Raw genomic sequence first — 14074 nt, 5'->3', positions numbered from 1 at the left:
TAAGTTTATTGTTTCACCTACAACCTGCCGTCTCTCAAAACCTGTGTACAAAGTGTAAATACACCCGCATCGTCAACGTAGGCACAGTTTTTGTTTCGAGTATCTTAAAGTAGCTGATTCCAACATAATGTAAAGCTTTTTTTTTTTAATCGGCGCTCCAGACTTCACTTTCCAAGTTTTTTAACCTACACATCTTGCATTCAAAGCCTCCCTTCTTTCTCCTCTGCCTCGGTTTGCCTAATTATTATTTGATTGCTCATTAGGCGGCGTGTTCGCCGAGCATGCATCTGCTCATGAAACCTTTTTTGTGTGTGTGATTTCTCATATGTGAGAGAAGCAACCGTCTCGCTTTAATTACATCGCCTCGCCAACATTTGTTAACACTCCTTCGAGGATGCACGTGGATGTCTACAAATAAAGCACAGGGCAGTTTACAGGCCAGTCTGTCTCAATGTAAAGCAAACACACTGCACGTAGGAGCATTTTTTTGTGTAGGAAACACAGAATCGTCCTTTTCATTAAACTAACCCCGACCCTCTCATTTCTAGCAGCTGTCCCTGCGGATACACACCCTGCTTCCCTTCTCTTACGGGGTATGATGTGTGGATGAAGGCTCTTTCCTGCGCCATAATGACTGTACACCAAGATTTTCAAGGGCCCGCTCATGACAATCCCATTTTCTGTGTAATTTCATGGTTGTCTTCTTGAATGAAGATATTGGCTGCTCTGAAGCACGAGGTCAGAGTCTCCCTGCTCCGTTTTCTGGATTGTTCCGGAGTATGTTTCCCTTCACTTGATGAAAAGTAATTCATCATTTACACCCCTGAATTCTGCCACTTTTTTCCTTTTTTTCTCCCCCTAGCCAGGCTACCGTCTCTCTTTTCAGTAACAACTTTCTTCACCTCCCCTCCCCTTTGCTTCAGATTCCCCCGTGGTACCTATGGCGGTGTTGAGAGATAGATAGGTTCAATACGATGGCAGGTCAGCCATCTCGGAGAACAGGTTAGCCCTCCCAGGCCTCTGCGCTGCCCTCTACCCGTGATAGAGTTTGTCACCTCTCTACCTCTGGAAGTCAAATCCTGTCAACTCCGGCATCCTTCAGTATTCCCGAAGTGGTTTTGGCACCCAGTGGGGCATGTGAGCTTAAAATTGATTTTTTCCCCCCTCTTCTGTGTTTTTTTTTTTTTTTTTCTGTGCGAGATCTGCCAGGTTCCCTTAAGGGAAGTGGCTGACAGCCAGTGAAAACCTTCAGCCAATCACAACACAGCGCCGGTGTAAAAGACACCTAGGGAAACTTTCCATGCGCCTCCTGGAGCCGGAGGGGGGCAAAGGTTTCTGACATGTTGAGGAGAAGTGGGTGGAGGGGGGACACTGCTGCTAAGAGATCTGTGGGGTTTTTCCTCCTGACTGTTCCTGACAGGGTGAAATTAATTGACTCAAGGGCCCCCGAACTCACTTTTAATTGTTTTCATTTCATCACTGGCCTCTCTGCCCAAAGAAAGTACAAAAGCCCCAAGTTATATGATTCTCCATTTGCAAATATTGTTTCTTCATGCAAAGTGATGCTTGGACTCTTTTAATCACTGTACTCTTTGGTGAGCGGTGAAATAATTGGGCTGTGCATATGCAGATTCCTTTGCACGTCTCTGGCTGAACATATGTAACTACGTGCATGTGTGCACCCACGTTTATTAGCAGTTTTAAAGCGACTAGCGAGGCGCGATGAGGGCTCACGTGACTCCCCTTTTTGCCAGCTGGTAAAATCTGCAGGGTGTCCAGAGCCCAATCAGGGAGGCTTTAATACTGACGAGGTTAATACTGAGAGGAGAGGAAACCCTTGAGACTTAAGACAGACAGAACCTGATCATGCCGTCTCATCAAGGCTCTGGCTCTCCTGTGACCCTTCCACATTGAATAAAACCTCCCTGCACTGCTTCTCAGAAACTAATTCACAGGTACTTAAGGAAATACAAAGAGCTCAGATTGGAATCATCAGTAAATTACACCTACGGCTCAGGCACCGCTGTCTGAATTCGACTCATTCATGAAAGAAAAGCTCCTCTAAGGTCGCAGGGGATTATATTAAGGTCCATACGTTGAGGGCGTGATGACACTCCGCTGATCACACTAAAATAGGACCCTGACACCGGTCACTCCGAAGCCTATTCAAAGATCTGAGCAACATGCACACAGGGTTGACACTGATCCTTTTCACTGACTTTTTATGAAGAAAATTTTAAATACAGCTTAATCACTAATAGTTTTCTTTTTTTTAAATATTATTTTTTCCAAAGCTAAACAGAAATATAGGGAGACACATGACTATACACAAAAAAAAAATTAATTACGTGAGGAATCAAAGGCTTGATTTGATTTTCACCAGAATTTTTCATATAACTTGGGAATTTATATTTTCACGGCTCCATAGTTGTTCCTGGGCTCCTGAGAAGATGTTTGATGCTTTTCTGTGTGTTTGCTTCAGGTCTGTCCATCTTTAGATGAAAATATGGCTCATGCCCTCAGCAGACAAATAAAATCAGACACGCACACACACACACACACACACACACTAACACACAGTTTGCCCACGTTCTGCACATCTTCGCCTCGGAGCCAATAGAGCACCCAGGTGGCACAGAGGAGGCAGAGCTGGGCATCAGGAGAAGGGGAATAGCCGGAGATCTGTGTGTGTTTGCCATGGCTGAACGAGCCGAGTGTGGCTGTGCGTTAACAGAAAGGAAAAAAAATACATGCACAGATGGATTTTCAGGGTTGGGGGGTTGCAAAAGAGGCCAGAGTCACATATCCTTCAGCGATGACAAAGATAGTCAGCACAGGGATTCGTGACTGTATTGATGCCACAGCCGCTGCAGTCAGGTGCCACTCAGGTGATACATGCTGACATTTGTAGCTAGTGGATAAGTTTTCAGCAAAGCATCAGCTCAGGTTATTTTCCCACATTGTTTTTGACATAATATTTATTTTTCCTTTCGCAGCACTGCCAGCTATGAAAGTTTAGATTTCACCGCAATTTTCCATCAGTCATGTTTTGTGTTAAGCAAATGTCCTTTGTAGTCACCGGTTTTGACTTTCGTAAGCCTGACTGCCTTCGGTGCTTTCTAGTTTTTACCCAGCAGATTCGTACTGGGCCTACCTGCTTATGACAACCGGCAAGTTGCAGGTGAACTATCTCAGTTTAAGGAGTCCCCCCTTCTGCTGGTAGAGACTTTCACAGTGTCTCCCATTAGCCCCTGAGAGCGACCAGCCACCTCTGCATTACCACCTCATTTCATACATTAAGTACTTTAGGTTCAGGAGTGTGAAAGCTGACCGGTTATCTGTCCTTCCCTCCTTCGTTCCTGCTCCCTCACCTCGGCCTCATGCCTGCTTTTCACCACAGTGAATGGGTTCTCCGTCCCGGTTGTGGGTTTCTGGCCCCTCAAATGAGATTGCACAAAAGTCATATTCTGATAAAAATGATCCTTAACCCTGTCCTCTACGGTTAACGAAGCTTGCAGGTGCAGCACCTTCCTTATCCCTTTAGTGCTAAAGCCGTGCCAAAGTGCTGCCATCTGCACTCGCTCTGCAGGAGTTTACTGCACGCAGAGTGACGCCATTACACCCGACTTTACTACACATCACTCATTTCATCACGTCTACTTAAAACCTGAGAGATGGATCTTTAAAGTTCCAACTAAAAGCGTCTTTTTTAGCAATGACGCTCAAAACTTTACTGAACGAACACCGACTTTTCAGATTTTGTAACTATTTCCTAAGTGATTTGTACTTTTCTGGTGTAAGAACGTGTTCCTGCTCTGACTGAACGTATTCTAAGACAGCCGCATTGACCACAACTGCTGACCAAGTCTGCTCCTAAAAATATCACAGCCAGTCAAACCACCAACACAAACGCCTCCAGAGTCTGTACAACTGTTTTATTTCCCATCACTCCTGTAGGAAACACGTCCTCCTCCCTCCCCTCTTGGTGGAGGTGAACGGGGTGCGGGGTGGGGTGGTGATCCATGGCGTGGGAGGCACTTGCTGTGATAAGCTAAACCTTGTGGGACGACACTGAACTTGTTCGCAACACTGTGCTGTTATCCCGCAGCCACTGATGAGCCTGATATGTTTAATTGGGGTGGTCCAGTTCCCATCCAGCTTCCCCCCTCACCTCCTCCCAGCACCCTTTGGATCCACTCCTCCTTGTCATTTGCACCCCAGCTATGACTGTAGGCATGGAGGGTGTGGGGGGGGGGGGGGGGGGGGGGACACAAGATCCCCCCTACAAAACAGAGATAAAGAAAAAATGTAATACTTCCACATTTTCCAGTGCTCCTTTCATCATTATTCAAAAATTAGTTTTTAATGCAATGAGTAGCTCCAATCATGTTAAGGTCTGCATGATTCAGATAGTATCATAATTACAATTAGATTACATTACCGCAATCAGAGAAAGGGAGGATCGTTAAGAGAAGGAATATAAATTGCTTTAGTTTTACAAGTACTGAGCAAGCAGAAATTTGAATTAATCTCCACTTAAACATCTTCCCCCTTACAGAACTGCATAGCACGCTGGATTCTTCCAGGCCATCAATACAAATTAAGAGAGAACTATGATTTTCTTCCTTTTTCTGAGGGCCTTAAAACTTCAAGTTTTACAGACAGAGTTCAGTGCACTGTGGCACCGTATGTCCCAAACTTTCTGAGCAGGAAAAGTGACTTCTCAGACATGTGCATTTAGACATCAGCGTGTTTGTGCAGAGACTAGATGCTCACATGCATTTTTTTCCTCTGTGTGCATCTGTAATCCATAACACAGACTGCATCATGTGGACTGAAGCAGTGTAAGATCACGGCATGCTTATTAATTATGAAATAATGATTTGAAAGAAGTGTTCAGATCCTTTACTGAAGTGGCAGAAGCAATAGCACGCTGGGAAAAAGACTCGTAAATTACAAGGAAAAGTTTATATTAAAGGTTAATGGCTTGGCACTAGTTAAGCTGTGTTTATGTACACAGACAGCGCTGATATACAAATGCATGCGTGTCTGTGGCAGTCAGCCAGTGTCGCTTCATTCCTGTGCCTGCACTACATCAACTCGGACACATCGCATCAGCAGAGGCGACAGCTAATGTCCTCACTGTCCTCTACAGCTGAGGAAGTGTCTCAAAGCTCATTTGGTCACATTGTGCAGGATTATCCTGAACTGCAAAATACAATAAAATACAAATCACTCAGAGACAGAAATATAAACCATCAGTTGGCGGATGATTAGGACTGAAGTTAGCAAATCCCTGATCCGCTAATGAATTAAGACTCCAGTCAAGAGCAGCATTCCTTTCTTGATGACAGCTGACAATTTCTCTGAGCTATTCCCTTCAGTTTCTAACACAAACAATAGTTTTGCTTAATCGTGCTTAACACATGAATGAAGAATTAAAACAAAGCACTTTTCTTTCCTGCTCAGCTCACATATGCAGTCTGTGCAATTAATAACACAGATGATCGCCTTAGTTATATCTGCAGAACTTTTTTTAGGGGGTCTGCCCATTTGCTAGATATCAATTACCTTTTTTCTGCTTCCTATTTATTCCCTTCTTAGGCCACCATTGGAGATTAATGGGCGTTTCTAAATTACCACACATGCCGGCCATTTATCAGCTCCGAGAACAATCCCGCAGATTCACCCCAACGCTAAGTGGCAGAATATTCATGAAACAGGGAAAAAAGGAGTAATTTTGTACACCCTTTGATGATTAAAAAAAGGAATTTCTCACTCTCGCTCATTTACTTTGTGGGGTTTTTTTGTCATTGTTGTTTTTTTTGGTTTTTTTGTGCGACCACTCAAAAAAGGACAGGCTTCATTGTGGAGGCAAATCCTTCTTAATTTAGCTGAAAACACAGACTTATATTTATGGGTGGAAAACAGTGCGATACATTACGGTCATACAATGTGATAATGGTGATAGCACGGTGCATTGTGCCTGTTTGTAAAGCCATGGTGCAGAGGCCCATAATAGACCAGCATTCAATCCCTGACTTCAGTAATGAGTTGGGTAAACAGAGCTTTCAAAATGAGTTTCTAAATCAGTGCATAGAGGCAGCAGAGAGGAAGGAAAGAAAAAACAGGGCTGGGGGCTTTTTGGTCCTCGACACCCCGGCTTTAATCAGGCATTAGGAAAAGGGAGTGAAGATGTTATGAAAATGCGGCGTTGGCCTTTGTTCAGTGTCTGTCATGGCATTGACTTCTCTGACACAATGCTACAATGCATGACGGATCAAAGTAATTAAAGTTCCAATAATTTACCTTCCTCTGTTGCGTGTCAAGTCTGCCAGACCGGCTGCTCTCAGGCCCTTCATTGATTTCCTCATCACTATCAGAGCACGATCCTTAAAGACAGAGAGACACGAGGGCAGGGTGTGTGTGTGTGTGTGTGCGTTTTAATAACTTTCCATGCTGATATAATAGCAACGCTTCAGATGTTTAACCATTAATGATCACAGACAGATGACGGAGATAGAGAGACGAGTGCGTCTGAGCCCTCCTCACCCGTTCCCTCCCTGTCAAATCACTCTCCTTCGGCTCCTGTTTCTGAGGTCGCCTGTGAACCGTGGAGCTGTTTTCGAGCACATATTAACTTTCCTAGCCGGCTCAGAGTGGTCACATCGGAGCTCGCCCACTTCACCTTGTTAAACTTTGGAATCCAGAGGGAAAACCGGGCTTTATCTTCAAATCCGCAGGAGGTTCATACGCCGGTATGCAAGGATTGTGAAATGATTATCTGTACACAGAGGAGTAATTCTGTCTGCCGTCTAGGCCCAGGATTGATGCGTAATGCTTAGGAAAGACTCCCGGTGTCACCGTGGTGGCACTGTTTCTCCACAACAGTCAGAATAAAAACTTCCCTCACTCATGCACTTGAGGTTGCTCTGTCTCTGTCATCCTCCCTCCCTGACTTTCCCCCTCTGAGGCACGACAATGTGTCATTGTCATTATGGTTTTGCAGCAGGTTTCTGTGGAGGGAAGGAGGTTCTCTTTTGAAGGCTTACTCCCCCCAAAACCATCTCTCCTTCCTTGACGAAAGTTAAATGGTTGAAGTATTCCTGTTCTGAGATGTGATTAGTGTGTCACACATTAAAAATGCCATATTAAATAATCCCATCCTTCAGGCTTTACTTCCTCACCAGGTATTAGCTTAGACAGAGAATAATCCTAAGCTATTTGGAAGTAGAGAATCCACATAGAGATCTTGGCACTCGGTGTTTGAATTTTCGATCTGCCTGGTAGGTGCGATACTCAACCGACTTACAGCGCAGACAGCAGCGGAGGAAGCTGAGCTTGAGTACTTATAGCTCACCGACACAGCGCCAGGTTCTCTGTTTCTAATCTTGTCTCTCTTCTGCTTCTCACTCAAGATATTTCACCACAGCTCCAGGAACCAAAACTAGAGGAGCCGTGTTTCCATTATAGTTTTGGTTTTATCTTATGGAGGTCCATTTTTGATTGTACTGCACACAATCATGATTAGCACGTTTTAAAATTTCAAAAAACTCAAAGCGACGATTATTAAATGATACTTTTTGTTTTGTTTTTTTTTTGTTTTAAAACAAGTTCAGCAATTAAAGATTTTAAAGGTTTCATTTGACAAACTCTTAAAAAGTCACATTCGGAACATCTGTATTACAGCTCTTTGATTATAAATGCATATAAATAAAAATTTGGTCTGTGATCACATATCAGATGTTGCCTCAAGCTTTGAAGACATGTTCAAATGAAATAACTTTTCTACAGTTTCACTGTATTATGATACAATTTCAATATAACGATTCTGAGTTTGATAAGAGTCAGGGATCACACAAGCCTGTTAAGGTTTCTATCATCATTGTAAATGAGGAGCTGCTGGTGCAGTGATTTTAAGTCTGATAAATACAGAGTTCATGTGAACTCATTTACATCTAATGGGAAATAAACAGATTAGACAACTGCAGCCAAAAAAGAATCAGAGCAGGACAGAAGTCTTTATCTTCTGTTGCATGTCAAAGATCGCCTGGGGGAGCGCTGAAAATGATGTCACAGTCAGAAAGTAAAAATAATGTTCTCCTTATGTTTTTTATTATAGCAAGCGTGTGTGGAGCTACAGCTGATGGAAACCTATTGGCACAATGATCTGAGATTTGTCAAGGTCAGTCCTCATTGGCGCACACAAAGAGTCATTTCAGCTCACACACTGGACACTATTCATGCACCACAATATGGAGCTAAATAAAATATTTCTAAATATACTATATTTAAAGACATTACACACTGTGGGGAGTAAACAAGTCCCTCTCATGGCAGAAATGTCAGGTCTTTCTCCCGCCTGACAAAGAGAGCCTTAAACCAGTGGGTTAGTTTTCATCCCTGCTTGGAGGTCAGTAGCCCGTGGCTGTCCCCGGCTAATTATCACGGTGCAAATGGGTCATGGTTGTCTTTACTTCTGGTCACATGACTGTATTCATCCAGCATGTGTTTTCTCTTTTTTTATCCCAGGATGACAATGGCTCTTCAGTACTGAGGAAAATTCCTCAGAATTTCCCCTGAAGTTAAATGTCTGTCACAAGTCATTTCAGCAGAGAGGTTTATATATAGCACAGACAGCAGGTCACAACCTCTACAGTTGTTTTGTTGTCCTGTCTACATTTCAGTGTGGACTATTACGGGTTTTTTTTTTTTTTTAAAAAGTTTAAACTATCCACATTCGTATTTTGTCATTTTTGCAGCTAATATAAATATTTATAAATTTCTTAACCTCCCAGTTTGTCCTGACTAATTTAATCCTGATTGAGTTTCACAAATAATAATATTCCACAAAAAGGCTCGAGGATTCGAAATTCCAAGTCTTTATTAAGTGGCTTCAAACAGCCGAGAGGCAAAAACCACCACCAGGACACTCAGACATATGCAACAAGTTTCTTGAAAACCAGCTCCATTACACAGTTAGCACACGAAGACTAACCTAAGAGCAGAGTTCAAGGCAAGATGCAAGAAGATCAATGCCTTATTTTGTCTTAAAGACTTAAACTTTTGTTGTAAACGCAGCATCAAAGCCATGTTGCATGAAGGCCAACGTTTTTAAATGCAGCTTATGATATTTCTATTCAGAGCCAAAGGGCGACTGTGACCTCCAGGAGGCAGCAGAAGCAGAGCAGAGGCGTTTTCCTGTTGTGTTTAGACACTGGCATAACTGGTGACAGGATATAAATAACATTTACACGGGTTTAATTTTACCACTGGCTACTACTTTCAACGCTGTCTGGTAGAAAAACAAGAAAATCATTGTGTTCAAATTTAGAATCACCAACATCAAAAACGGTTTACTGTAATTAGCATGTGAATAGGATTTATGTTTTATGTCTGTGTTGTTTATATGACCTCTCCAAGGAATAATGGTGGCTCTACTCGTAACTAACGCCAGCACAGATGATGCCGGGAGAAAAGCAAACACCCATTTGTGTTCGTTGCATCGGTGAACATTGTCCGTCCGCTGTGGGCCTGTTGTGATGTGACCTGGGGCACGAAAAGTGCAAAAAGCTTTAAATGCAGATCTGGGGTTTTTGGGGGGTTTGAAGCCAAATGACATTTATGAACACACAGAGGCCCCTTAAACACAGTTATATACAAATCTATACAAGTGCATTTCCTATGTAACTCGAGGGGCGTGTAATGCTCTTAATACAGTTTATTGTGGTAAGTGTTTCTGTACAAAGACAACTGAAGCTGAGACAGAGGAAACAATGCCTCCCTTCTATTTGTCTTTGACAATGCACGGATGGATTACGCCCAGAAACCATGAGTTATTCAATTTCCACCTGGAAAAGCTTAGCTCACGTTCATCATATTATGAGCGTATCTGCTCGATTGGATATAATTCACACCTCGACGGAAGCTTACACCTGCTTGAGGGAATTAGTTCTGAGGCCTTTAATAAACGTTTAAACCTGTCAGACAAATGAGATAAGTGCATTCATGACCCGTTCCTCCTGTTCACCGCCTTAATTCCATCTGAGGGGATCCCTCTCCCTACCTGAAAGTGGGATATCCTGCATCACTCGAAAAGGGGCCCTTGGGACCAGCAGGGTGCCAATTCACCGTCAAAAGCAATTAGAAATATAACTGACGAAGGTCACAGAGCATCTTGGAAAGTGACAGGAGTGACGGTATTTGAAGAGGAGGGGGGAGAGGGAACTAAATGCTAGATTTTTCCCTCATCATCCATTATAAAGGTCTCCTCTGGAGTCTCTGTGTGTGTGTGTGTGTGTGTGCAGATAGAGAGGGAGGGGTGAGGGCCATGAGTGGGGCCCCGCCGAAAAAGACAGTAAGCGGATGCTAACTTCCCACTGAGAGAATTTCTCCAGGTCGAATGCAAAATGTTCCCGACTAATCATCCGCGCTGTGGAAACGCCAGCTGCGGCCCGTGGTAGGATTATCATTCTCATAGACCTCTTACCGAGCTTTTAGCTAAATGAAAAATCTGCTCCATAGCCTAGGGAGAAGGCAGCGTGCAGATAAGAAGGAAGAGTGTTTACCGAGAGGCAGCGCCGGTGAAAAACAGAACAGGTTTTTTCCTTTCCGCTGCAATGTAAAAATGGTAGGGGAAGAAATCATTAGGCTGGCAAGGAGGGAGGAAGAACGGAAGAAAACAACACCAGAGAGGAGAGAAGATCAATGTATTTACACGATTCATTTGTGACAAAGTTCTTCTGGGCTCATTAATTTAATGTTTCTGTCTACCTTCTGTCCTGAGGGCAACATGCAATTTGTTTTTCTATTGTTCTCCACTCCTTCCCTGCTTCCTCCCTACTCTGATTTTCCATTACAAAGCTGACTTATAATCCTGAATCTCAAACGACGGAGGAGGATAATCGAATTGCCATCTTCATCAACCCGGTGCCAGACCCGTCACCACCTTTGGGCTTGATCAAATGAAATAATCAGTTTTAGAGGGAGGCAGAGGTCAGCTACGAGTGTACTAATCTTATGAGGCTCTTTGCCCTCCCCCAGACACGCGCACACACACACACACACACACACACACACACACACACACACACAAAACCAACCTAAGGGTAATGGATCTCTATTAGCGCTCTATTACCGACATCTGTAACAACGGAGCAGTGCGCCAAACATTGCTAACAAGGGCAATGTATTTGGAAGTCACTAGCCTGCTCCCTCCGGATGCTGTCTCTAATTACAAAGCTATCAGGACCATTCTGTTTGCCCGGACACCGTGGTGGGGGAGGAGGGGTGAAGATGGAGCGCGGTGAGGAGGTAGGCTAAAATAACAATTAGGCCTATGCGACAGTCATACCCGCAGAGCTGTTAGGGGTTTTGCGGGAGTCCCTGGGGCGCCCTAGAGGTCCAGTTGCTCTTGACCCTTTTCCTCTGATCTGACAAGAGACAATGCCTGAGCAGGAGGTTAGTTTATTATTCCGAGTCCTAATTCGTGCTTGACTCTGAGATTTGGAGTCAAACGTAAGTGGTAAAGAGCATAAATGATTTACACGCCGAGGGATTCGTATAAATATTACTGAGGAATGCCACTGAAGTCCCCCTCCTTGATTTCACATGCTCCGCTCCGGTCTTAATCAAATAAACCTCAGAGTCTTAAAGGAAACTCAACCAATTTTGCTTTGGAAAATAAAGCTCCTTTCTGTGAACTACTTCAAAGTGATTACTCTGATTATGGCTCAGTGTAGAGGCATTAGATACGGTCTCTGTCAGTGATATTTTGATCTTGACACGGGTCTTTTTTGAACAGGGGAATCAGGGTGACAAGAGCCTCGATATTAAAGACGTAGCCCGAGGGCGAAAGATGAGGTCTATGTTAGGAATAAAAAGTTAGGATCACTTCTGGCGGCTGACAATAGCGGCTCAAGGTGCGGCTCTAAAGCCCCATACAGTAAGCACAACATGCTGTGAATAGAAAACCGCTCAACCCTGCTGACATTGTCGGTCACAAAGCGTTTAGATAAACACAAAAAAGTAAGGAATTAGCATAAGTCCATCACAGCCGTGCTCTGTGCTGACCGTACGTAGACTGTCAAACAATGCGGAAATACCCCCAGCAGGATGGCGCCTAATCCAATTGGCACTGGAGCCAAACTTGTAAACTAATCTATGCATTAGCCCAGCTGGCACTGTGCACCCAAACGCTGCTCTGGAACCTGGAGTTTGGAGCAGTTTGTCACCCGCCAGCGATAACAGAGCATAGAAGCCCTTTGGAAAAGTGGGCTTAGCTCCTATTCTTTTCAACTGGAATCACTTTAGTCCATTTATCACTCTACCTGTCTCTGAGACCTATTGGAGATTAAGGTCAGTGGGGGAAAAAAGGCTCCCCTCTCTGCTTTAGATACTTTTAAAATTCATAAGTCAAGAAGCTTAGGCTTTCTCAGCACAAGTCTTCATAACAATGAGAATTCTAATATTTTATGTAAGAATAGCTGACAGGAGATTTTTTTTTTCTCCCTCCACTCTTGCTCTGTTTTGCCCTATCAAAGTATAAATACACTTGCGCTTTGACAAGAGGGGAGACGAGCACGCCCGCTGCTGACTGGCACTGATGGACACAAATCCCACCCAATCACATCACATGCATATTCCAGAGATGGAGAGAGAGGTGCGTTTTCCTCACATCTGTGCTTACATTCTCCAAATTAAAGAAGGAATAAACCTTTTCAATATGCATCCAGATTCACTGTCTGCTGGTTTCTTAGACTTTCCAGCTGAAATACTGCTCTTCTTTTTTTATCTGCTGTGCCAAGTTGTAAAATCTGAGGTCTAACTTACAGGACTGCAGCTGCCACATCTTCTGTTGTTATTCCTGGTGTTTTTTAACTGCTGAATTTATTATACTTGAGCTCTTAAGCCCACAGTACAGACACAGTGGTAAGTGGAAACTGATGCCAACATTCCTCCTTATTATGTTTCAGGACTTCAGAAGCTGAAAATTAAATGATGCCAAAACACAGCACTGACTGAATGCTCAATTCTTTCCTTTTCTCGTTGTGCTATATGATGAAATATTCAAAACGCTGTCTACTACTCTTAAACACAGACAGAATGTGGAGGTTTAAAGAGATACAAAAAAAAAACCAACCAAAAACTGTGAACTGAAATGAATTAATAAAATTGCAAAAACAGAGTCCACAAGAAGCTGCGGAAATAATTATATCATTTATGTGGACATACACTCCACATTCACACCCCAGGGGCTGAGTGTGTTTTAAGGTTCTACACTAACGTCCTTTTGGTTTGTTCTGTTTCATCTATGTTGCAAAAAATAAAAAATAAAAAAATTCAAGATTGCCTTCTTAGTCTTAGTAAGATCAAGATGTTGTTAAGTTGAAATATGTCTTTGTAATTCTTTAAACAATCAGGTTTGTCATTAAACACTCCGCAGAAAACCAACAAGATGCAAATTAATACAAAAAAAGGATGAAAAGAGCAAGAAACTCCAAGAAAGAGGAGCCCTAGCTTGCGCGCCCACACACTCGTCCTGTTAATAATCTATACTGCAGTCCATTTCTATAATGCAGAGTAAATCCCACAGCAGTTCAGCAGTGCAGTTAACCTACAAGTAAAAGCAAATGCCTTGCAGTCTTGGCTGCTCGCCACCAGCTGGTGCTCCAGTCAGCTGTAGGTAAAGAAAGAGGGGAAAAAAGCCCATGTTTTACATACTCTCAAAGCCAGGGGATTGGTTTTGGACCGATGTCAAATTTCTCCGAAAATTCAGGGAATCTCTGAGTGCTTCTCACAACTTGGATGGTGGTGGATGTCTGCCACGGGGTCAGATACAGCTCGGAGTGCGGAGCAGCTCAACAGCACATATTGTACTGGTTTGGTTGCACATTAAAAGGGTTTGTACTGAAGCTGTGCTGCAAGTTACCGAAGTATTAATGTAGTATTTCATATCTTAGATCTTTCATATCTGCACCTGCAGGTGCTTGGTGCTTAAGGGGGTCTTTGTGGGTCAAAAACATAAATCTATTATTTCTAATGAATATATTCCACCAACTAATTCACATGAGAG

This window comes from Mastacembelus armatus, chromosome 2 (genome assembly GCF_900324485.2).
Source record: "Mastacembelus armatus chromosome 2, fMasArm1.2, whole genome shotgun sequence".
Lineage (NCBI taxonomy): Eukaryota > Metazoa > Chordata > Actinopteri > Synbranchiformes > Mastacembelidae > Mastacembelus > Mastacembelus armatus.
Note: the sequence above shows the minus strand (reverse complement) of the source record.